The 22,727-nt window shown below is 40.7% G+C and overlaps 1 pseudogene; it reads left to right on the top strand.

Moving 5' to 3' along the window:
* Positions 1–1,217: 1,217 nt before the first annotated feature.
* On the top strand, positions 1,218–2,771 carry LOC140517350 (uncharacterized; annotated as a pseudogene).
* The last annotated feature ends 19,956 nt before the right edge of the window (positions 2,772–22,727 follow it).

Genomic DNA, 22,727 nt, shown 5'->3' with positions numbered 1-22,727 from the left:
CAGCAAGACCCTATGCTGTTCTCAGGATGCAATGAATGAGGCGGAAGGCAAGATGTAAGGCAACTCCATTTATTATCAGTGAAGCAGCATTATTTATAACATAATAGCCCCGTGAATTATGCCCTTCAGTCAGTCCCTTTGAAGGTCAAATCTACTCCTCCAACCCCTGCTCCGCATTCTCCTTGTGTCCAGCTCGTGATTACCCACTTTCCCCAAACTCCAGGAGAAAAACACGGGCGGTGTCCCTGCCTCAGAGCCATTAGTTCCAGGCAACTTGGGTGTGGTCCTACAAAGGCGTCTGAGAGTTCCTATCCCCCTTACAATGGTTTACTTAGGGTGGGAAAAACAAGGTTTGTACAAAAGTGTTCAAAATAAAGGATAAAGCAAGTACCTAAATAGAGGCAAGTAATGGTTGTTTGTCTAGTGGCTTTACAGTTATTTGACTAGAAAATGTGTACCAAGCACTTCAATGCAACTGTGACAATGGATCAAGTGACTGCCAAGTTCCAGGAGAGCTGAGCTACCTGGGGTGACCGAGCTGTGCGGCCCAAAGACTTTTAGCCTCCAAAAACAAAGGTCACAGTGATTTTCTTACAAAGTAGAGGGAATTAAAGTAAGCCTTTGATGGCAGACATTTGTTCCTGGAAATTCTCACTAGTCCTGGATCCCCAAAGGACCTTTTTGGCTGGAGAGGCCCAGAGAGAAAAGATAAAGGGTTCCTTTAACCCGTCTGTCACTGTCTGTCTCTTCTTGAAGTTTCATTTAAGGCTTAAGGATATCCTTGTTCTCCATACAACCCATCAACCAGTATATATTAAGCACAGACCGTGTACTAGGCAATAGGGTTAGGCCTAGGCAAGGGGGGGGTTCAAATAAGCACGAAGCCTAAACACAAGGGGCATACACTCTATCGAGGTCGACAAAAATCATATAAAAATCAAGACGGAGTAAAGGAGAGTGAGGAAAGGAAAAGTGGTGCTTAAACTGAGTCATGTGGAACACTCAGGGGATTCTGGGAGTTGAAGGGGAGAAAGGAGTGCATTGGAAGCATGGGAACAGCCAGGGCCTAAGCCCAGCGATGGGAGATAGAATATTGTATAGGAAAACTCAGAGAAGTTCAACAAATTCAATTCAACAAGTTTTTATTAAGAGTTTAGAGACCAGCAGCGCCAGTCCCGCCAGCCCCAGCACTACCAGGCCGTCCTGCCCCGTGCCCTGAGCCCCTAGTCCCCATGGCCGGCCTCAACTCCCTGGAGGCGGTGAAAAGGAAAATCCAGACACTGCAGCAACAGGCGGATGAGGTGGAGAAAGCTGAAAGAGATATGGCAGCTCTGAATCAACGGATCCAGCTAGTTGAGGAAGAGTTGGACCGGGCCCAAGAACACCTGGCCATAGCCCTGCAGAAACTGGAGGAGGCGGAAAAGGCCGCAGATGAGAGTGAGAGAGAAATGAAGGTGATTGAGAACCAGGTGATGAAGGATGAAGAGAAAATGGAAATTCAGGAGATGCAGTTGAAGGAAGCCAAGCATATCGCAGAGGAGGCTGATCGCAGGTATGAGGAGGTAGCCCATAAGTTGGTCATCCTTGAGGGAGAGCTGGAGCAAGCAGAAGAGCATGCTGAGATGTCAGAGCTTAAGTGTGGCGATCTGGAAGAGGAACTAAAAAATGTCACCAACAACCTGAAGTCCTTGGAGGCTGCGTCTGAGAAGTGTTCTGAAAAAGAGGATAAGTATGAAAGAAGAAATCCAACTTCTATCTGACAAACTTAAAGAGGCTGAGACCCGGGCTGAATTTGCAGAAAGAACTGTTGCAAAACTGGAAAAGACCATTGATGACCTGGAAGAAAAACTTGCCCAGGCCAAAGAAGAGAATGTGGGCTTACATCAGACACTGGATCAGACATTAAATGAACTTAACTGTATATGAATCAAAAAAGAAGAATTTTGTTTACCAGAAACTCAAGAACTCCATGTCCCTTTCCCTTGTAAGAAGTTTCTTCTATTACTGCATCTTTTCTTTACTGGAAATGTCAATCAAATTATGAATACTTGACCAATATTTTTTATCAGAGAGGCTTTGGGCACCAGTTAAATCTAGTTTCTCCTTTCAAACAGCACACTAAAGCTTCTAGTTGAATTTATCTTTAAATTGCATTTTTTTATCCTTAAACTGCATTTTTTTTTTCCTTAGGAGGGCAGGATATTTAACTTAGACCAGAATCTCCAAGTTTGAGGGCATTCTGTTACACTCTAGGAAATAGCGGGGACCCCAACTGAGCTACTGGATCATGCCTGGGTTGATTTAAGAACACAAGCATTCCAAGTCACCCTGAGCCTTTTTACAGAAGGGCAGGGACCATCGCATAAAATGGGTGGGGACTTTCCATAGTGAAAAGATTGTTCTAGGGAAGTCATAAACCACAAAGAATGGCCTAATTATTGTGGCCCTTCCTCCCACTCCATACTGCAGGGTAAACATCCTCTGAACATTCACTGAGAAAATACTCTTTAAAGATAATTGACATCTAGATTTTTTTTCTGGATGAATACTTGAAGTTCTGTTTTTGTATTGGTCCAAATATAGATTGCTTGTATAAAAACCCAAATGTGGCCTACAACTGATGTTACTTTCACTGTGTGCCTAGACCTTTTCCTTTAAAAGAGATCTCATTTTAGGATTTTAGGTGAGATCAGCCTATATTTGGACCAGTATCGTACTTTACCAACTTCTCTCATTTAGGAGTTTATTCTACAAAGCAACTGAAAATCTCATTCCAAATAAGGAATGTTATTTGTTCTTGTTCTGTTCCCTGATTTCTGTATGGCTGAGCATCAGCCACAAAGTCAGCCAGCAATTCAGTGGAAATTCATATGGCAGCCTATCTCTCTGGTGGTTGTAGCATGGTAGTGCTTCCCATCGTTGATTCCAGCCCTTTTCCGTGCCACTTTCTGTGTCCATGAATCTGTTGGCTAGAAATACAAGGTTAAAGGTGCCTCACTGTCACTAAGGGAGAAATAAAATTCTAATTGTCTTAATTTTATTTTAGACTGCCATAGTATGGCAAATGGAAGGTTGTTTTATTTCAGAGGGATTTTAATCCCTATTTTGGGGACCAACTTAACAAAGACCAAAAACCTCCTGATTTAACTGGATTCAAAGAATCAGACAGTGCCTATTGTTGCTAAACGGTTTCCTTGTGTACAGCTCAGTGCTAAAACATTCCTTATTCCACAGTAGTGTGGAATAGATATGAAGACTCAAGTTTACAGTTGTGATTCAAAACTATCCTGCTTCTAGCATATAATCCCAGTCCTCATTCCTATTTATTAAGCATTACACTACCCAGAAACACGCTAGGAAATGTGAAGCTGAATGAAACCAGAGCTTTTCATATAGATGTTTACCAAATGTATCATATGGAATAGTATCACCTTTTTCTAGCTTTTGGTCAAATAAATTTTTACATTAAAAAAAAAAAAGAGTTTGCCTTGAAGACTAAAATAAATAAATTAATTTTCTAAAAAAGAATTTACCTTGCAAAAGACTGTTCCAGCCACTAGTGATTCAAAGAAAGAGCTACCATGTCCTGTATTCAAGGTGCTTGCCTCAGACTGGGAGGATGGATACACAGGGATTATATCAATAGTAAATGCAAGATAGTTTGATGAGAGAGAGACAACTAACAATCTGGGGGATAGGGAAAGGCCTTCTTGAGGAGGCAGTGCTCAAGATGAGGGTTCAAGGAAGGCAAGGATTCCTAGGGGAGGAAATCAGGAGGAAGAACCTTTCTGGCCCAGGCACAATCTGTGCAAAGACTCAGAGGTGGGAGTTGCAGACAAGTTCAGGTACTGACATAAGACCAGTGTGACTGGAACACAGAGTGAGTGAAATAGAGGGGTAAGAACTGTTTGCAAAGTGAGGCTGGAGACAAAGGTCAATTGTGGAATAACATTAAAAAGCCAAATTTCTCAAACAAGCGGCCTGTCTTTGACACTTCCATTTTCTCACAGAGACAGAGAGCAGAGGAGGGAGAGAGAGAGAGCAGAGAGACAGAGAATGAGGGAGAGAGGGAGAGAAATAGAGAGAATAAAAAAGAAAAAGTGAAAGAGATGGAGAAACGAGGGAGAAAAAAGGAGGAAGAGAGGGAGAGAAATAGAGTGAGACAGAGAAACAAGAAACAGAGTATATATAAACAACAAAGCAATGGTGGAGGGGAGAGAAGGAATGAACCTTGAATGGAAGAGTTAAGAGAAATGCTTTGATTTGAGCAATTGGAAGGGGGCTATATCAGGGGTGAGGAAGTTTCAGCCTGGAGGCTCCATGTGGCCCTCTAGGTCCTCAAGTGTGGCCCTTTGACTGAATCCAAACTTCACAGAACAAATCCCCTTAATAAAAGAATTTGTTCTGTAACACTTGGACTCAGTCAAAAGGCTGCACCCAAGGACCTAGAAGGCTACATGTGTCGCAAGTTCCCCACCCCTGGACTAGAGGATAATATAAGGCTTACATCATAAAACAGGAGAAAGAAAGAAATAGTTGTCCCTTCAGAGCTTTAATGTCCTCAAAGAATATTGAGGGCCCTAATAAGAAAACTATTAGTCCTAAGGATGGAATGGTTCTGTTCTGAGAGTCTAAAGAGGAAAACAGAAGGGAAGGTAAAAGGGTGAATTTACTAGTGTAAAGGAGGAAGAAGGAAGAATTTGTTATTTCTCATAATTGGGGTATATAAGCGGAGTTTAAAAAACATGGAGAAAAGAATGGGGAAAGTGGGCCTCAACTGTATCTGAAACAGACAAATGAGGCTTGAACACACACACACACACACACACACACACACACACACACACACATACACACACAGAGTTTGGTGTAGAAATATACTAAATTCAATAAGGAAACAAGCAGTTGGGGGAAAGGGGATTAAGAGGGAGTCTACTTAACTGCTTTTTGCCTCAGTTCCTCATCTGTAAAATGGGAACACACTGGAGAAGAAAATGGCAAACTGCGCCGGTGTCTTTGCCAAGAAAACCCCGTGGACTACGTCACAAAAAGTCGGACATCACAAGCAAATGACCAAACAAAAACAACAACAACGCCATGGAAGGAATAGTCATAAACAAAACAAATCTCCAGATCATAATTTGCATTAAAAAGGGGGAGAAGAGAAAATAATTAGAATCTAAGGACCTTAAATAGCCTTATACACACCTGGGGAATGGCTAAGGAAATAGCTATTTATGAATGTAAGGAAATATTTTTGCATTATAAGAAATTACAAAAGAGAATTTCAGAGATCCTTGGGTGGTATAAACTGAGGCAGAACTAAGTAAAAAGAGCCAGGAGAACAGGTTATACAAGATTAGCACGTTAAGAAAAATAACTGAAAGTCTGGAGAAGTCTGCTCTGAGCAATGACCAGACATGCCTCCAATGGACCTAGCTTGAAGCACATTATCCACCTACTGACAAAGAGGTGATAAACACAGGATGCAGGGACATATATTCTTGGACTGTGTAGGATCATCTTGCTTGACTATGCTAATTTGTTAGAAGAGATTTTTTTTTTTCTTCCCTTCTTTTACTTAATAGGACAGAGAGCTTGAGGAGAAGTCTCTTTCACTCTCTTGAGGTCTGGCAATAGCAATGCTCCCCCCCAAAAAAGATGACCACCATAACACGTTTATAAATACACAGAAGAGAACAGAAGCAATTTCAGGAGAAAGTACAGAGAGTTTTGAAAGTGATGTACTCTTAAAAAAAAAATACCAAGCAGTATGAAATGGAGATTCAGAGCTTCATATAGAATCTTCCCTCCCCCTGCCCCATGTTCTGCTTTGTATATGGAAATAGTCTCTCTCTCTCTCTCTCTCTCTCTCTCTCTCTCGTTCTCTCTCGTTCTCTCTCTCTCTCTCTCTCTCTCTCTCTCTCTCTCTCTCTCTCTCTCTCTCTCTCTCTCTCTCTCTCTCTCTCCTCCTTCCCTCTTTTGGTGTTTAAGTTCAGAATATGAAAATAAAATTTTAAATTTAAAGAAAAATTCCATAGATACCATTGAAGCATTCCAGCTGTTGTCACTCATTCTCACTATATGATCATCCCATTCCCTTTTCCAGTTATATATTCCTTGAATATTATCTTTTATATTACTCCCTACATACAAATCATGATTGTTTTGATGCTTAGTCACACCACACCAGGATGCACTTGGGTCCCCCCTTCATCTTTTCATCTCCATTTGGATGAGCCACAGTTTTGATTCTCCAGCTAATGCAGTGCTGGTGCTGTATTTTTTTTTTTTTTAGTGTTTTTAAAATAGGCTTTGCAGAGAGGTTGCTTAATGAATTGCTGTTGAATGAAAGAATGAATGAATCATTGACTAATAAGATAGTGATTACCAAATTAAAATAATTATAATTATAATCTAATGAGAATAAATTAAAAACGCTACTGATTTACAAAAGAGTGAGAACATTATGGGATGTATTCATTTGGGAAGGCTTAATAGAGTATTATCCAGTTATTTCAGTCTTGTCAGACCATTTGGGGTTTTCTTGGCAAAGACACTGGAGTGGTTTGCCATTTCTTTCTCCAGCTCATTTTACAGATGGTGAAACCGGCAAATAGGGTTAAGTGACTTGCCCAGGGTCCCATGGCTAGGAAATGTCAAGAGTCCAAATTTGAATTTCCCGACTTGAGACCCAGCTCTCTGTGTACTATAGCGCCACCTAGCGGGCTTTATTCTTCACGGAGTAAAATTGGGTGGTGTCTTTTGATTCATGCATAAATTGGATTTGTGAGGCACAGTTGCACGAAGTCATCATAGAGTAAGAGGTACTTAGACTGGGCATTAAATATAGGGAGAAATTGTACACCATAGAGAAAGGAGAAAAGCACTGACAGAGAAAATTACAAGCTATGTTTAGAGCACAGTGAAGAGATCAGCTCATCCAGAGCAATTGGTATGGGTTAGTAGCAGATAAATTCTGATGGTCTTCTCAGCCAATAGTGATAATTCCTACTTTTGAATTCCTTGGAACACAATTTGTGTCTTTCACACCCTAATTGTATTAGAATTGTAACATGGTTGACTTTGGTCCCCATTCTCACACCCCTAGATGGGTTGGGGAGTCTCTCTTCTCTTCCATTGGCTCAAGCTCCCACCAGGTATGTTCCTCCCATTTGTGTCGGCCCACTAGAATCTCACTTCCTTTTAACCATTTAACATCAGATAGCTTTTACAAAGGAAGAGGGAAGGGAGCATTTATTATAGAGAAAGAGAGAAGAAAAGCTCCAAAGCCCTCTCCCTTGCTGCATTGTATCACCAACTCTGAGTAACAGAATCACCTCACTTCCCAAATGTCAGTGCAGTGCCACAAGAGGAGTCTGGTCATTCTGAAGACACAAAAAGCTTCTAGACAATGAGAAAAGGCTATTTTCAAGCACAAGGGAAGGTCAATAGAGAATATCTCCTGCCTACCATCTCCCAAAGGCAGCTCTATAGCATCTTCCATGTGAAGGGCACCATCTTTGTTTCACCGTAATAGATATAAGTTGTCAAGATATTGTTTTCCAGAGCTAAGGCACAGTAAGCAAGCTGTGCCCTAAGACTGACATATCAACATTTCTTTGCTCTCACCCTCTGGATGAACTCAAACCCAGCAAAATCCCAGAACTGTTTCACACCAGCACCAGATGTTCTCCGAGCCCAGACAAGTGCCCATGGTCCCATCGTGAAGTCCTGCTATGAATCAAACTTGTCATACTATTGCTGTTACCCTTCATTGTCAGAGCTACTGCTCACTCACTGTGTGGACATTGGGGCAAGTATTAAAATCTCCCCACACTGCCTGCCCCCAACCCACCCCGACTAGGGGCAGGGCTCCAACATGTGTGTCCTTGCATGCAACCTGTTTTTCCTCACCTTTAAATTAAACTTCTGTTTGATTCCTATCCCTCCTGTCTCTGACTTGCTTTGTTCAGCTGCAGCCACTGACAGGACCAGTTCTGGTCAGGTTGATAAAGTTCATGTCTTATTTCCCACATGTTGATTTTAAATTTCTTCAGGGAGAAGGACTGGTCTTTATTACCTCCTCAGTGCCTATGACAGTGCTTTTTTACATAACAAATGCTTAATAGATATTTGTTCAGTTAAATTGAGAAATGATAATAATAGCTGTCATTTATATATCACCTCCAATGTGCTAGGTATTGTCCTAAACACTTTGCAGATATCTTATTGAATCTTCACAACTCTTCAAGATAGGCATTGTCGTTACCTCCATTTTACAGTTTAGGAAACTGAGGCAAAGACAGGTTAAGTAAATTCCCCCATGGTCACATAGCTAGTAAATGTCTGATTTGAACTCAAGACTTCCTGACTCTACTGAGCCTCTCAACTGCCTTAGTAAACTGGGGTCAAATTGGAGACAATCCTGAATGCCAAGTTCAGGAATTTGGACCCTAATCTATAAGCACCAGGAAACTCCTCAAAAAATTTTAAGCAATAGTGTGAGACAATAAAAGTCATGTTTTAAGATTAGCCTGGCAGCAATGTATAGAATGGATTAGAAGGAAGGGAGAAGAACTGGAGGTAGGAGGAACTAATTAAGAGATTACTGATAATGCTTTCAGAATGCAGCGATAAGAATCTAAACTAGTGGCAGTGGGACTAGAACAGGAGTTGGTGAAGAGGAAAGGAAGGGATAGGAAGGAAGGAAGGAAAGAAAGAAAGAAGGAAAAGAAAAATGAAAAGAGGGAAGAAGGAAAGGGAATGAGTGAGAAAGGGAGGGAGAGGGAAAGGGGAAACAAGGAAGGGAGAGAGGAAGGAAGGAAAGGAGAGAAGAAGGAAGGAGGGAAGGAAGGAAGGAAGGAAGGAAGGAAGGAAGGAAGGAAGGAAGGAAGGAAGGAAGGAAGGAAGGAAGGAAGGAAGGAAGGAAGGAAGGGAGGGAGGGAGGAAGGGAGGGAGGGAGGAAAGCAAGCAATAAGTATTTACTAAGCAGTTCCTAGTTTCCAGGCTCTAAATTAAGTCTTGGAAACCCAATTCAAAAGTGAGATAGAGCTTTCCTTTAAAGAGTATATGTTCTAATAGGAGGGAACAACACATATATAGTAATTGGAGACCAGGAAAGGGCACATCTGGAGAGTAACAGGGATGGTGATTTGATCCACAGGGCAGTAAATTGACATTAGCTTTCCAGAAACACTGATGGCATGGTAGTGTTGATTTGATTATTTAGATTATAGCAAGAGGTGAAAAGAATAATGAGGTGAAGAGATACATAGAGTTATAGCGTAGATGGCAAGATAGGATGTGATACATGGTCTGAGGTCAGCCAAGTGTAATGAGCTAGTTGAATTTGCCTTCACTCACCAACCAAGACAGCTTAGCCCAGGAAAGGAGAAGAAAATCAAATCAGGATTCAACTGGTAACTGATTTGACTTTAAACATCCCAAACAACATTTCAGAGCTTAAAATTTAGTAAAAAGATATGAAACACACATTGGTAATATTAAATATTACATATATACACCAACTCAAGTGTTCAGTAAAGGCCAAGGAGGAAAGGTAATTACCAAATTGGTAAGAGGTTGGGATCAAAGAAGCCTCCTGGAGGTAGCATTCAAATGGGGCCTTAAAGGATGGGTAGTTCCCTGTGGTCTAAATAAATTTTAAATATACCAAATAATTTATAAATTCCTGAACCTGGCATTCAAGTTCCTTCTCATTCCTGCTTCAGAATTGAAGCAGATCAAAAGAAACATAAAATGTGCAGATTTAGAGAATCCACCCCAAATGTTCGCATGGATTATTTGTGCCCAACCTGTGGAGGAGCTCTCTGAGCTTGTACTGGTCTAATCAGCCACAGTCAAATACACTGTAACTTGACTGTAACAGATGGATGTTATTTTGGTCCTCTTTAAGAACAAAGGACAACAACCAAACCATTCCTGCTTCAACCTAGCTTTCCAGTCTCATACTGCTCTAATTCATGTCCTCTATATTACAGTCAAGCAAGACCTATTCCCCATCCTCATCAAGTTCTCTCCTTTCCCAGGAATAGCATGACTTTGTTCAAGCTACTCCCAAACCTAGAAAAAATTTTCCTCCCATCTTTAATTGTTCAGATTTTTCCATTGCTCCTATTAATGTGCCACCTGTTCACAAGAGCCCTCCACTGGAAGCCAGTCCTCATAAATTTCATGTAATTCTTTTAAAAACTCCTTTGTTCTGACTACATTTTAATCTATATTCTAGCTGTTTGTGTTGATGAATAACAAAAGATCTGGCCTAGGGTCTTAGGCCATCCCTGTTAGTCATTTCCCATGGCCATCTCCCATGACCACAGGTCTTCCTCTTAATTCCCATCCAGAAGATTTGCCTTTCCAACTTTGACCTGAAATATAATCACCAGTGCTTTCTCAGCCCTTGCTGCCACATCTGGGTAATAGATCTTGGCATCTCTCAACATCGTGTCAATATATTCCAAAACAGGAGTGCTTTCTGGAGGGCTCATTTACAAGGGAAATGAAAATATGCACATTCACTAATGACATAACAGTATAAGGTAATTAAAAGTGTGTACAATCTAAAGGGAGAAAGACATACTATCTTAGAAACATATTGTAAGATTAAAATGGCAGCTCTGTTCTTTCTTCTAGAGGGGTTTGACAACAGACTATCCTCAAGAACCACAAGCTTAAGTATGAACATCTTGACTAAGTAAGCAACAAACTGTCATAACTATTATGGAAGCCCAAGCCAAATGTAGTTACCAGCTTTCCTTGTACGGCAGAACAATATCTCATTGACCCAGGTAAATGTCATGAAATTCTTCTTTTGGCTATGTCTGCTAAACCCTACCATTGCTGTACATATCCACAACCAAGTACCATTTCCTCAAAGGTCCCAGACCTTAGTACAGTAACTGGCACATCGTGCCACTTAATGCTTATTGAATTGAACTAAAGCTGCTACCAGCAAGCAGGCTTCCTTGGTGTTTTGCTAATAAATTTCTTCTCCTCTCTTTTTTTTTTTTTTTTTTGCTACTCACTTTATTTGACCTTAAGTTTTCTACCCTGCTCCAGGAATCCAGGATAGGAAATTCCCTAAGAGAATAAAAGAAATCCATTCATTCCCAAAGGGGATGCTGCCTAAGCTTTCTAGCCTATCCCTTCAGCTAAAGTTCTCTAGGTCTGGTCAGGTCCCCGACATTTTCTAGGTCAAACTCTCCTCAAAACCACAGAAGACAAAGCCTTCTTTTCAGTACACTCCTCAATTGATTTGGGGATTCCCATGCCTGGGCTCTGAAGATTAAATCAAGTTCCAGTCCTTGGTTCCATCTCAGCCAATGAAGAAGCTTCATAATGGTGTGGTAGACTGATGCTCCACCGCCTACTGTTTCATAATACTTAGCTAACAAACCAAGGTCAGCCCAAGATCAATTGCTCAGTGTCAGCTTTTTGCATAAGGAACAACATATCCCATTTCTGATATGACTTTCACCCAGAACAGGCTAGCATATAATTAAGGAAAGAACTGATCTATAGAGACATAGATATCTACATAGATCTATAGGTTCAGATTTCCTTCACTTTATCCAGCTCCCATTTGCCTGGATGTTTCAAGTTGCTCTATTGGAATATCAGAATCAGTTATCATTGATGTAACATGTTAGGTTTGTAAAGTACTTTACCTCATTTAATCTTCACAACAAACTTGAGAGGTAGCTGCTACTATTATCCCCACTTTACTAATGAGGAAATTGAGACAGACAGAGGCTAAGTGACTTTCCCAGGTAGACACACAGCTGGTAAGTATCTAAGGGTAAATTTGAACTCCAGGCTCAAGGCTTTCTTTACTGCTGCCTATCTACTCCCTAGCAAACCTGGAGAGTGACCCACTAATGGTGCACTTTACCAGGTGAGAAAGGGACCAGTCAAGTTTCAAGGAGTACCTTCTCACCCCTGGTCTGGCTAGTGGGTGAGGAAAAAAACAAAGCATCATGGGCAAAATTGGTCTTACTCTCCATGATCTTGTTCCTTAAATTCAATCAATCAATAAGCATTTACTAATATCCAATTATATGCCTGGAATTGTGCTGGTGCTAGAGATACAATTATAAATTATCCATTCTCTCCAGGGTCTTACATTCTAACAGGAGAGAGAAGAGTTTGAGAGGGAAGATACTAGGTATCATTCTATGAAATTTCTCAGTTTCAAGCTTTTCAAGTTTCACAATTAAGAAACAAAGACACAAACATCTAACTTTAATCTCTAATAAATCTAACTATCTATGATACCATAATCATTATATTCTGCCTTATTTTAAGTAAAAAGGTGATGCAGCTGGCATTGGAAATTCACCAATTATTTGGTGCCCCATAAAAACCCGAATATAAAAACTCGATTATAAAATTCGATTATAAAAACTCGAATTTGGCATCTCAGAATCTGAGAATTTCTGAGCCGGAAGAAGCCTCAGAGGTCAGTTAGTCCAATGCAAATCTGAACCAGATTCCCTCTCCAGCAGCCCTGACAAGTCTAGGATGTAGACACACAATCAAGGAATCACAGTATTAGTAGGGACCTCAGAGGCAGTAGTGATCAGGAGACGGAAAAATGGGTTTAGGCTCAGAGGACCAGGCTTTTAACCTCGACTCCATCAATTAACAGCCTTACTTACCTAGAACAAGCCACTAATCTTCTCATGAAATTGCATTGATGTACATGTTTCCTTCCAATGCTAAAATCCTATGTTCCTAAAATCATCTAATCCAACTGTGTTAGCTGAATCCTAGGGGAGTCATGAATCCAGGCGCTTTTCAGCATCTCTATTCCAGCTTCATGAGCTGCTCCTGACATTCCATTTCCCATCAACTCCTTCCCTTTGAACAGGCTATCTGGGAGCCTATGTATTCCCTCCTTACTAGGCTTTCTTAAGACTACATAGTTTCAGGCTACAAAATAAACCAACAAAAATTTACAACATTTCTAGATAGCAACAAGAAAATCCAAAAAGTAATAATGAGGAGTCTGCAATAGGAGAAAGGTAAGAAGATGCAGGTTGGGCATATGCAACTACCCACTCCAGACCCAGAGCCCTATCTATCAAGCACCCTAGCTGCCCCCATTTCCCTTATAGGGACACTAGCAAATGGGAGGATCAGGATCTTTCTTCTGTAGGAACTCACACTTGAGCTGAGCCTTAAAGGCAGGTAGAGGCTTAAAAACAATTATTAATATCCTTTTTTTCCCACATCATCCACATTTCCTGACTGATTCCCAGATAACTTAGGCATTTGAGCTCCAGTTTTCCTGACTTAATGGCTAACACTCTTGCCACTATCCAGCTAGGTGGTAATAATAGTAATAACTGAATTTATACATCCCTTAACGTACGTGATCTCCCTTGAGACTGACAACAATGTGACATTATCGCTACATGTATTAAGGTCCCCATTCTAGAGAAGAGGGAGCTAACCACGCTTAAGGAGATAAAGGACCTTGCCCAAGGTCACACACCAGAAAGTATTAGAGCCAGAATTTGACATCTGAAAAGAAGAGTTCTGGGAGAACAGTAATATCTAACATTTACATGGTGATTTAAAGCTTGTCAAGCACCTCACATGCATTATTTCATTTGAGACTCATCAAAACTCAAATGAGCTTCAAAGCCCATCACCATGTAGCTGAGAAGGGGTAGGCACAAGATCCAAGCCCATGGCTTTTCTAATCCCAAGTCTAATGCTCCATGAGTACATTCTACAGAAGTTTTTGAAGACAATCCAAGACGCAGTGAAGAGATTGCTAGACACTTTCATCTGAATCCTGCCTGAGACACTTTCTGGCTAGGTGATAACAGACAAGTGTCCTGACTTCTTGGAGCCTTGATTTCTCTCTCTTTAAAATGTGGATGATCATAACACCTGCAGCACATATCCAGAAGGGTTGTTATGAGACTCAAATGAAATCATAAATGTACGCCTTTGCACACTGTGAGCATTGTACTAATGACTGTCACATGTTCCACATTCCAGTCAAGTTGGACTACTGTCCACTTGCTGAATAGTCTGTACTCTGCCACAACTGAGCCTTTCCTCATGATGTTCCCTCCTCCTGGAACATACACCACCCTCATATCTACCTGATGAACCCAGGTTTAGATAGAGGCTTTGCTCAAATGCCACCTTATCCATGGAGCGTCCCTACCCACACACATCCACCCCAACCAAAGCAGCCTCTCCTGATCCCCTGAACTCTTCCAGAATCTTTTCTGTACTTCTAAGGCCTTCTTATAGTCCACTCTATAGTCATTTGCACATATAGATAAATTGGCCCTTCCAGGTAGTAAGCCCTTCAGTCATGATTTCCCTCCTCATTCATCTTTGGCTCTCTGGCACCAAGCACAGCGCCTCCCACATAGTAAATCACTAATAAACATTTATTGAATTGGAATTGTCTCTGCTTTGACAAAGCAAATTCACAGCAGATTTTCCCCTCAAATGGTAAAAATCTATTCTATCAGACACTTCATGCATAAGAGGAAGTTGAGGGTTGGGCAGAGACAGCAAAATTGAGTGAAGGATATGTTGGTAAATTTTTAGCAATGAACTGAGGGAAAATGTATGCAAGATGCTTTTAAATTTAATATATATAATTAACATTTTCTCCATCACCTTTCTAAGTCCTGACTACCAACAAAACAATAAATCAAAGTCTAGTTTGTAGCCTTTGCTGATTTCTGAAATGTCAATGCTCCCATTGAAAATGGAGCAACCCTCTTTCAGAGACCAATAGGAACTGGTTACAGCATATCCTGGCACCCAAAGAAATCTGCTAACCCCCACATTTAGTTTGATCCATGTCCCACAAAACTATATTCTCATGAAAAGCTCTGGCTCCTTTTGTCTCTGCCAGGGTAAAAGTTCACAGTGTCCTAACTATAGGTCATCCATAACCAGCCAGCTGCCTTTACAAACTAGTTTCCTAAGATTCAGCTACAGAAACACACAAGTTTTTTCCTCTTCTCAATTCAAAGTAAGGATTCAAAGATGGTGGCGAAGTAGGGAGCTCACACAGCTCATACTGTTTGGTACAAGTAGGTACTTTGCCAGTGGTCTGCAATCATTGGACAACATTGACTTAAGGCAAGTGTGAGCCTTAAACCTTTTGGTTCTCTGAATTCTCTGAACCTGCTTGACTCACTTAGTTCTTCAAGTGCCAAGAGGGAAGTGAATTCAGAGTGGTTATGGACAAAGTTAATCATATTTAATCTATCAAACATCATTCACTGTGTGTACATATGTCCAATATATACACATACATATGTACACACATATTTCATCACTTCATTAACTTATTTATTCAAAAGTCTTTACTGGCAGAAATGTGACTTAGTGGATTAGTAGATCTGGGTTGGAATTCTGACTGCCATTTACAAACTGGATGACCTCAGCCAAACTCTTAACTTCTTTATACCTCAGTTTCCTCACCTATAAAATGAGGAGGCAGGATATGATCATCTCCAGTTCTAATTCTATGATTCTACGGCCAGAAGTAATTAGTCTGACTTCCTACTATGTCACAAAAATCATTAGCCATCAACAACAAATAATTGTTTAAAACAATTATAATCATAAAATGTTCAAATTAATGGCAACTCAGAGACCATCTAATGTCTAATACTCTCCCACCCTGATTCACTGTATAAATTCTCCTAAAACATCTTCAAACTATCATACTACCTCTATTTGAATGCCTCTTGGGACAATGAATTCACCATCTCAGCAAGTCACCTCATTGCATCATTGGACATCTCTAGTTGCTGAAGTCTTCTCCATAATTTACACTCGTTAGCCCTAAATCTGCTCTTCAAAGCTAAAAGTCCTGCTCTCTCTTCGTCATGACAACCCTTCAGATATTTGAAGAAAGCAATCATTGTCTATATTAGGACTTTCCTAAGTCTTCTTTTCACCAGGATAACATCTTCAGTTCCTTCCAACAGCTACTCATCTAATATGGTTTTAAGGCAATTCTAGTCATCATACTCCAGCTGGACTTAAATTACCCAACAATTATGATAGATGTATCTTTGAGGTACTGAATAGGATTTTCCTTAAAAATTATATGGTTTGGGTATTAGTCAAGTAGATAGATAGATAGATAGATAGATAGATAGATAGATAGATAGATAGACAGATAGATAGATTCAAATAGTATAAACTTGCCCTTTTATATAGTTAGATAACAGAGGACTGGTACCCTCTCAGCCTGAGCCAGCGTGAAGCCAAGAGCCCATTGTGAATGTGATGAGTTTTTATGTACATGTGCAGAGGATATAATTCAAAAGCTGATATAATTCAAAGCTGAAGAATTTGTCTCTGGGAGAATCTTGATGACATATAATGGAAATGCTTTATAAAAATTTGGAGAATGTGCAGGCAGACCTTCTGTAACTGGTTCCACTCAGTTAATATGGTGACTAAGAGCCTCTTTGATGGGCTGCAATTGCATAGGCAAAGCTGTGGCTATATTCAAAAGGCAAGAGCAGACCAGAACCTCAGCCCCTTCCCTCCCTGTGACTTTTCCCTATTAATTAGGTGATGCTCCGGAGGGAGAAGAGATATAATATTATGAAGCTGTGGGTCCTCTCTGTCTGAGGCCAACAGGTGGCCCATGATTATGAACCTCTGTTCTTTGTCTTGTCTTTGTTCTTGCATTGCATTTCTGGGAAAGAATAATGGGGGGATACATATTTATTCATTTATTTATTTATTTATGTGAGTTTAGGGGAAAAGTTTTGTTTTGGACATGCTAATATTGAGAACCCAGAATCTCTATGCTATGATGCGACATTGATCTTAGAGGAGCTAAAGTATAAATACATCAAAAGGTAAAACCAATAGAAAGAAGCATAGATATTTTTAAACTATACACTCCAATTTGCTAGATTCTCAACTCTTACAACTCTCACTCATTTATTTAACAAGAGCTATTTTGTAAAAATGAAAATTGACATAGACTAAGAGGACCCCTTAATGAGTTCGGGAGACAATTTGTTACACCCCCACCTTTCACCCTTTCAGAGTCATCGCTCACCTCTAACAACATCATAGAAAATAGAAAGATTTTACCATCCAATTGTGGGTAGGGAGATGAACCCACACCTCTAAAGAATAAACAGCTCTCTGGCAACTTCCTTGAAAACTTGAGTGTGAGTTTATGCTGAGAAGTCTCACTTTTATGTAACTGGATTGGAAAACCCTCCCCACAAGCAACCATAGCCTCCAATCTATCGAATCAAACCCCTGGGCTTTGTTGAATGGAGGGAGTGTCAGACTGGCAATCTAAGTCACAAGGAAATAAAAAGTTGATATTTAAACTGATTTTTTTAAATTAATTTCCTTTGCATCACCAGTCCATGGTGTAGTGAATCCTTTCTGCCCAAGCATGGTCAGTCTTCTCACAGAACCTTTGAGTTGGAAGGGATCTCAGAGGCCACAGAGATCAACCCAACCCTGAACGAAAATTCTCTCAAAATTATACATACATATAAAGTCACTGATCATTCAGCCTTTCCATGGAGGGAGAACCCACACTCTCTCACGGCTATCCATTGGCCTCAACTAGCCTCTACTGATGGGGGCCTTTGCATCAAGTCTCAATATACTCCTTTGGCACTTCCACCCATTGCTTTCAGTTTTACTTTATGGTCTAATCCCTCTTCCACCAGAAAATCCTTTGTATACTTGAAATTAGCTATCTTGTCTCCTTTAAATCTTTTCTTCTTAAAGCTAAATATTCTCAGTTGTTTCATGGTACTAGGGGTGTAGAATAGTGATTTGGAGTCCAGAAGGCCTGGCTTCAAATCCCTTCTTGGGCATTTAACTTCTCTCAGCCTCAGTTTCTTCATCTGTCAAATGGAGATATAAGAACATCTATCTCCCTGGGTTGCTGAGAGAAACAAGTGAGATGATATAGATGCTCTATATAGATGACAACGATGGTGATGATGATGTGGCATATGCTAGAGACCCTTCACCACCCAAAGTTGCCATTGTCTGGATACTCTCCAGCCCCTCAATGTCCTTCTTAAATATGGAGCCCAGAACTGAACATACTCTTCCAGATGGGGTCTGAGCACTATGGTCCTACTCCTTAGTTCTAGGCACTGTGTGTCTCTCACTACATTGTTGTTTGACTGGTCCTGACTCCTTTCACAAGGAGAGGTACTGACTGCCACATAAAAAGGTACAATATCAGGGAACCTAGGCTCAGATCCTGGCTCTGTCACTACATGTGTGAATCTCTTTTCTCCTAGCCTCACTTTCCTCACCTGTAAAGTGAGAAGTTGGACTAGTCTCCCTCTAATGTACCTCCTTTCCAGCTTTAAATCTATGATCTGGTGATCCCTCCATCCAGTCAAGAAGTTTCAAGTAGCTCAAAGTACAATATCCAAGGCAGCCACTAGGTGGCACTCTATTTGAGCTATTCCTTCCATGCCTGGCTCCTCCTTTGAGGGTACCATAACAGCCATACTCCCAATATTTCAATAGATTCTAATATCCCTTCTAGTCTAAACTCCTCTCATTTCTCCCTGCCAACTATGTGCATTTTGCAAAAGAAAGGCACTTTCCCCCTGCACTGATTTGTTTCTTCCCACATTCACATCCAGGAACAATTAATGAAATATCAAAAATTAGAGTAGTTGCTACAATTACTTGGCTCTGCCTCTCCTCTATTTGTATATAGTTCGCTCTCTCAGTTTTTCTCCTCTCTGTACCCATTGATTCAGATAAGCGACACAGGGGTCACTATGAGGAGAAAAGTGAAAGTTGGGCAAATATATTTGTCTACTTGCTCACAAGGAGTTGTTTAGGACAAGTAGGTGTCCTATCTTTTATCTTCCCTTTCTTTTCCCCAACCATCCTTATTTGTGGGAAAATCCCCAAGTGCCTCTGCTGCACATAGAATATAAGGAAGCAGAAGGATTAGCACCATGTTTGCTCTTTAGGGACAAAGGAAGGTGGAAAAACAAAGGCTTTGGCTGGCTCACCTAGGCTGGTGCTTGACAGGATTTGTGGCATCTCACAGGCGACAGAGGATCATAGTGTCTTTTCCTACCGCTCTCAGTATCTCAGATCCAAATGGAAGATTTGAAAGTGCCCATAAAACATAGTCATCCTCTTTTTGTAATGTGCCTGGTTGTAGAAGGATGATTCAACCTCCAGAGTCACCCCTTTGGGGCAGAAATTTCCCATACTCTGTTTTCCCCTCTGAATTTCCTGAGCCCTTAGAAGAGATAGAGGGACAGTTCAAATGACACAAAATTCCTCTGGGTTACGTTGGCATTAGCATCTTGGCTGACTTTTTACATTGTCATGTTACCTTTGCTGGACTGAGGATCAGAAAATTTCAGTTCAAATCCTGCCTCAGACAGTTACTAGTTTTGAGACTCTAAAGAGTCACAACCTTTCTGAGGTCAACTGTTCCTGCAAAAGATCCTACTTTTGGTCTACTTGTTCCTGGGAAAGATTGCCATTCTTTTTCCCAATCCCTTCCTGAACCTCCCCTTTGTAGTTTCCTAGCATAAATCTCCCCTTCTTCTCCTGGGCTATGGGTTCCTTTGTACCCTGTATTGGGGGCCTTGGCACTAGTGCCTGATTTTCCTCCTAATAAAACTTTTCTGTTTTAAATCCAGCTTGGACTCCTCTTCACTTTGAGGGGTAGGTTTCACCTGGTTGACACTAAAACAAGAAGTGCCTTTTTAAATTCTCCCCCTTTTGTCAAGCAGCATTAGTAATACAAGAGAGGATCTCATTTTCTTAGCACTCCAGGCAAAGCAGTTGGGCATGGAATGATTGGAAAGACTAAAAGGCTGGGTCAAAACCTGTAAGGTGATATGGGATCCACCATTCTGGGGGGAGGAACTAACCAGGATAACTAGAGCTATGACCTTGGGTTCTGGGGAAATAAGAAGTCCTTCCAGAACCATAGCCATTACATTTCCCCCCCACATCTTCATACATTATTGTTCCTCTAAGAGCTTCCATGGCTATTTCTCTTTATTTCTGGGGTCCTATTTTTCCTTTCTGCAGTCTTTGGCAATGCGACCCTTCCTCCTGCAGCAAAAACACTCATGTGAATCACAAGGCTTTGAGATCCCCTATATGAAAGCCTTTGAAAGAGCCAAACACTTTGGACTGAAGCTTCCAGCACTGAAATACTAACAGCTTGTTCTTTCTCTTTTTCCTGTTCTTGTTTTTCTTTCTCTCTACCTTCATAACCAAGTAGAACGATGCCCTTAAGCTAATCTGAAAACATCTCATGCCATCCAGGATATCCTTTATAGAAATGTTTACTCATCTCAAGCAATAATTAACATACGACAACATGCAGTTATATAACATTTATGTTATTATTCGTTAATATGTTAATAACAATTGATATTAAGGTCTCCCAGTGCATCCTGGGCCATGTCCAGTCATCCTGATGAATATCTGGTCACTAGATCTAGAAGGCTCAGAAGAAGAAAGTGAGGTTGGTGAACTTGCTCAGCCTTCCTTCACTGAAAACAAAGTCAAGTGCAAGTCCTGTCATCCTCTTGATGTCATGGTGGTCTTTGAAAATGAAGGACGAACACAACAACAGCAACAATAATAACAACATATTAATACATGCATATTTCAGATTGGTGGCATCTGGTCTCCCATACAGCTTAGCACTTTTGCACAGCCTACCATAAAAAATGATTAGAATTTTCAACTTCCTCTTATACTATCTCCTGGAACTTATTCCAGTTCTCTAGACATGTTGCAAAATCACTTAAACCTTTGAGCATAGATTGCCTACCCTGCTGTAATCTAACGTAATCATCCATATCAATGGGTCCCAATGTGGATCTTGTAAAAGCCAAATGGGGAGATCATTGGGACTGGGGACCTCCCCTTCCACTGGGACCAACCTATTTGTTGTTTCTGTGTTTCATCTTTCTCCAATAGACAGTAGAGTCACCATTAAATCAGTTACATCCTCTCAAGGAGAATTATAACCTCTAAGTTGGCTATTTAAAGTAATGTATGACTGCTCCATATTCCTCATCAATTCTAGAAATGTTACTTCTCCAAGTGAAGATGTTAGAGGGGCTGTAAAGCCTGGGATTATCTAGTGAAAACTATGATCCTGAATGACAGTTTCTAAAAGAGGGAAGATGCCATCAGATGAGTTAAGTTCAGTTAGAGGACCCGTTCTATCTGCTATGATTCACATTAAATCTTTTAACTTATGACAGTCAAAGGTACCAAACTGAGGCCAGAATAATTCACCAGCTGAAATCTTTTGCCAATTGTAAGGCAGATATTATACAACCTAACTGGTTATTTTTTTTTATCCCTGGTTCAGTTGGGAGTTCTCCCTTATCCCATGCTTTAAGGAGTTTTCCTAAGGGAGTTTCCTTTAGTTAAAAAGATCTTTTATTGACCCAATTCCCAATTTAGATATAAGTGATGGCTTAATATGGAAATGGTTTTCAAGAATGCCCTGGCTAAGGTTTTACTCATTTCAGGAAACCCTCCTCAGGGACTACATGGCTTAGGTGAACAGGCCTGGTGCTCAGTTATGGATCTAACAGAGATTCAGGGGCTTCTAGCAGGAATTCCTTTTATCTGTTCTGGATGCCAGCTTTGAGCACCAGAATTGATATTCAGTTAATGGCTAAGGAAAAATTCAGGAGTTATTTGGCAATGTCAGTGCTTTTGGTACAAATGGAACTTCCCAAGGAGACTTAGAATTAATTCTCATTGGTCCTTGCTTTCTAAAGCTAGATACATAGTGCAATCCCCTGCCCCACCCCCATCAGTGTAGGTACAGCTGCCAGTAGGTTCAGTCGTTCATCCAGAGACCTAATTCATGAGCAGAGTTTACAAGAGGGCAGTGTTACCACCAGACCTGAAGACCTTCTAACTCCCTAAAGGAATTAAAAGGGCATTATCCCTAAGTACCCCTGAGGAAACCTGTATCTAAAACAAAATCACTAGATGTCTTTAGAGACCAAACCCGCTCCCAGGTTAACGGGGGTGGGGGTTAAAGGTGGATAGAAACTATTTAATTTACATAGACATACAACTGGAAAAATCATTTGTCATGGTATTGATTATTACCCCCTTCACTGGGAGTTTTCCTTGAGGGAAAAAAAAATCTTTCAAGGGATTGTCCTTCTCCCCAATTTAATTTGGGAGCCTTCCTGGAGAACAAAAAAAAGGCTTCCTTCAAGGGATTGTGTGAGGGAGGAAGGTGCATGCAGGTCTATGTATTGCCAATTATCTCCAAATTTTCACATGCAAAGCTAGCATGACAAAACAGTGTAGACAGACAAAGATGCAACTTTTAACACAAAACAAATAAAATTGTCTCCTGCAGGGTACTTACCTTCTTGCCAGAGAAGATTTTGGGTTCTGGAGGAAAGAGCTATTCACAACCACAAGTCCCTAGAAGAAATCTTTCCTTCAGGTGGAAAAATCCAGCAGGGCCCAAAAGAAGGGAGAGGTTCTGCTAAGAAGGTCTGGGGGAGTAAGTTTTCTCCTGTGTAAAATGCCAATAACAGGAAAACTCAAGCACCTTTTTTTCAGGCAAGATAACAGTTAATTAACATTGATGCATATCGCTGTTAATAAAGTGGGTCACTCTAGCAACCTCAGTAAAGCCAGGGATGCAGATGATGCAGAAAAAAGCA

The sequence above is a fragment of the Notamacropus eugenii genome, chromosome 1 (assembly GCF_028372415.1).
Source record: "Notamacropus eugenii isolate mMacEug1 chromosome 1, mMacEug1.pri_v2, whole genome shotgun sequence".
Lineage (NCBI taxonomy): Eukaryota > Metazoa > Chordata > Mammalia > Diprotodontia > Macropodidae > Notamacropus > Notamacropus eugenii.
This window is presented reverse-complemented; position numbering and strand designations above follow the sequence as displayed.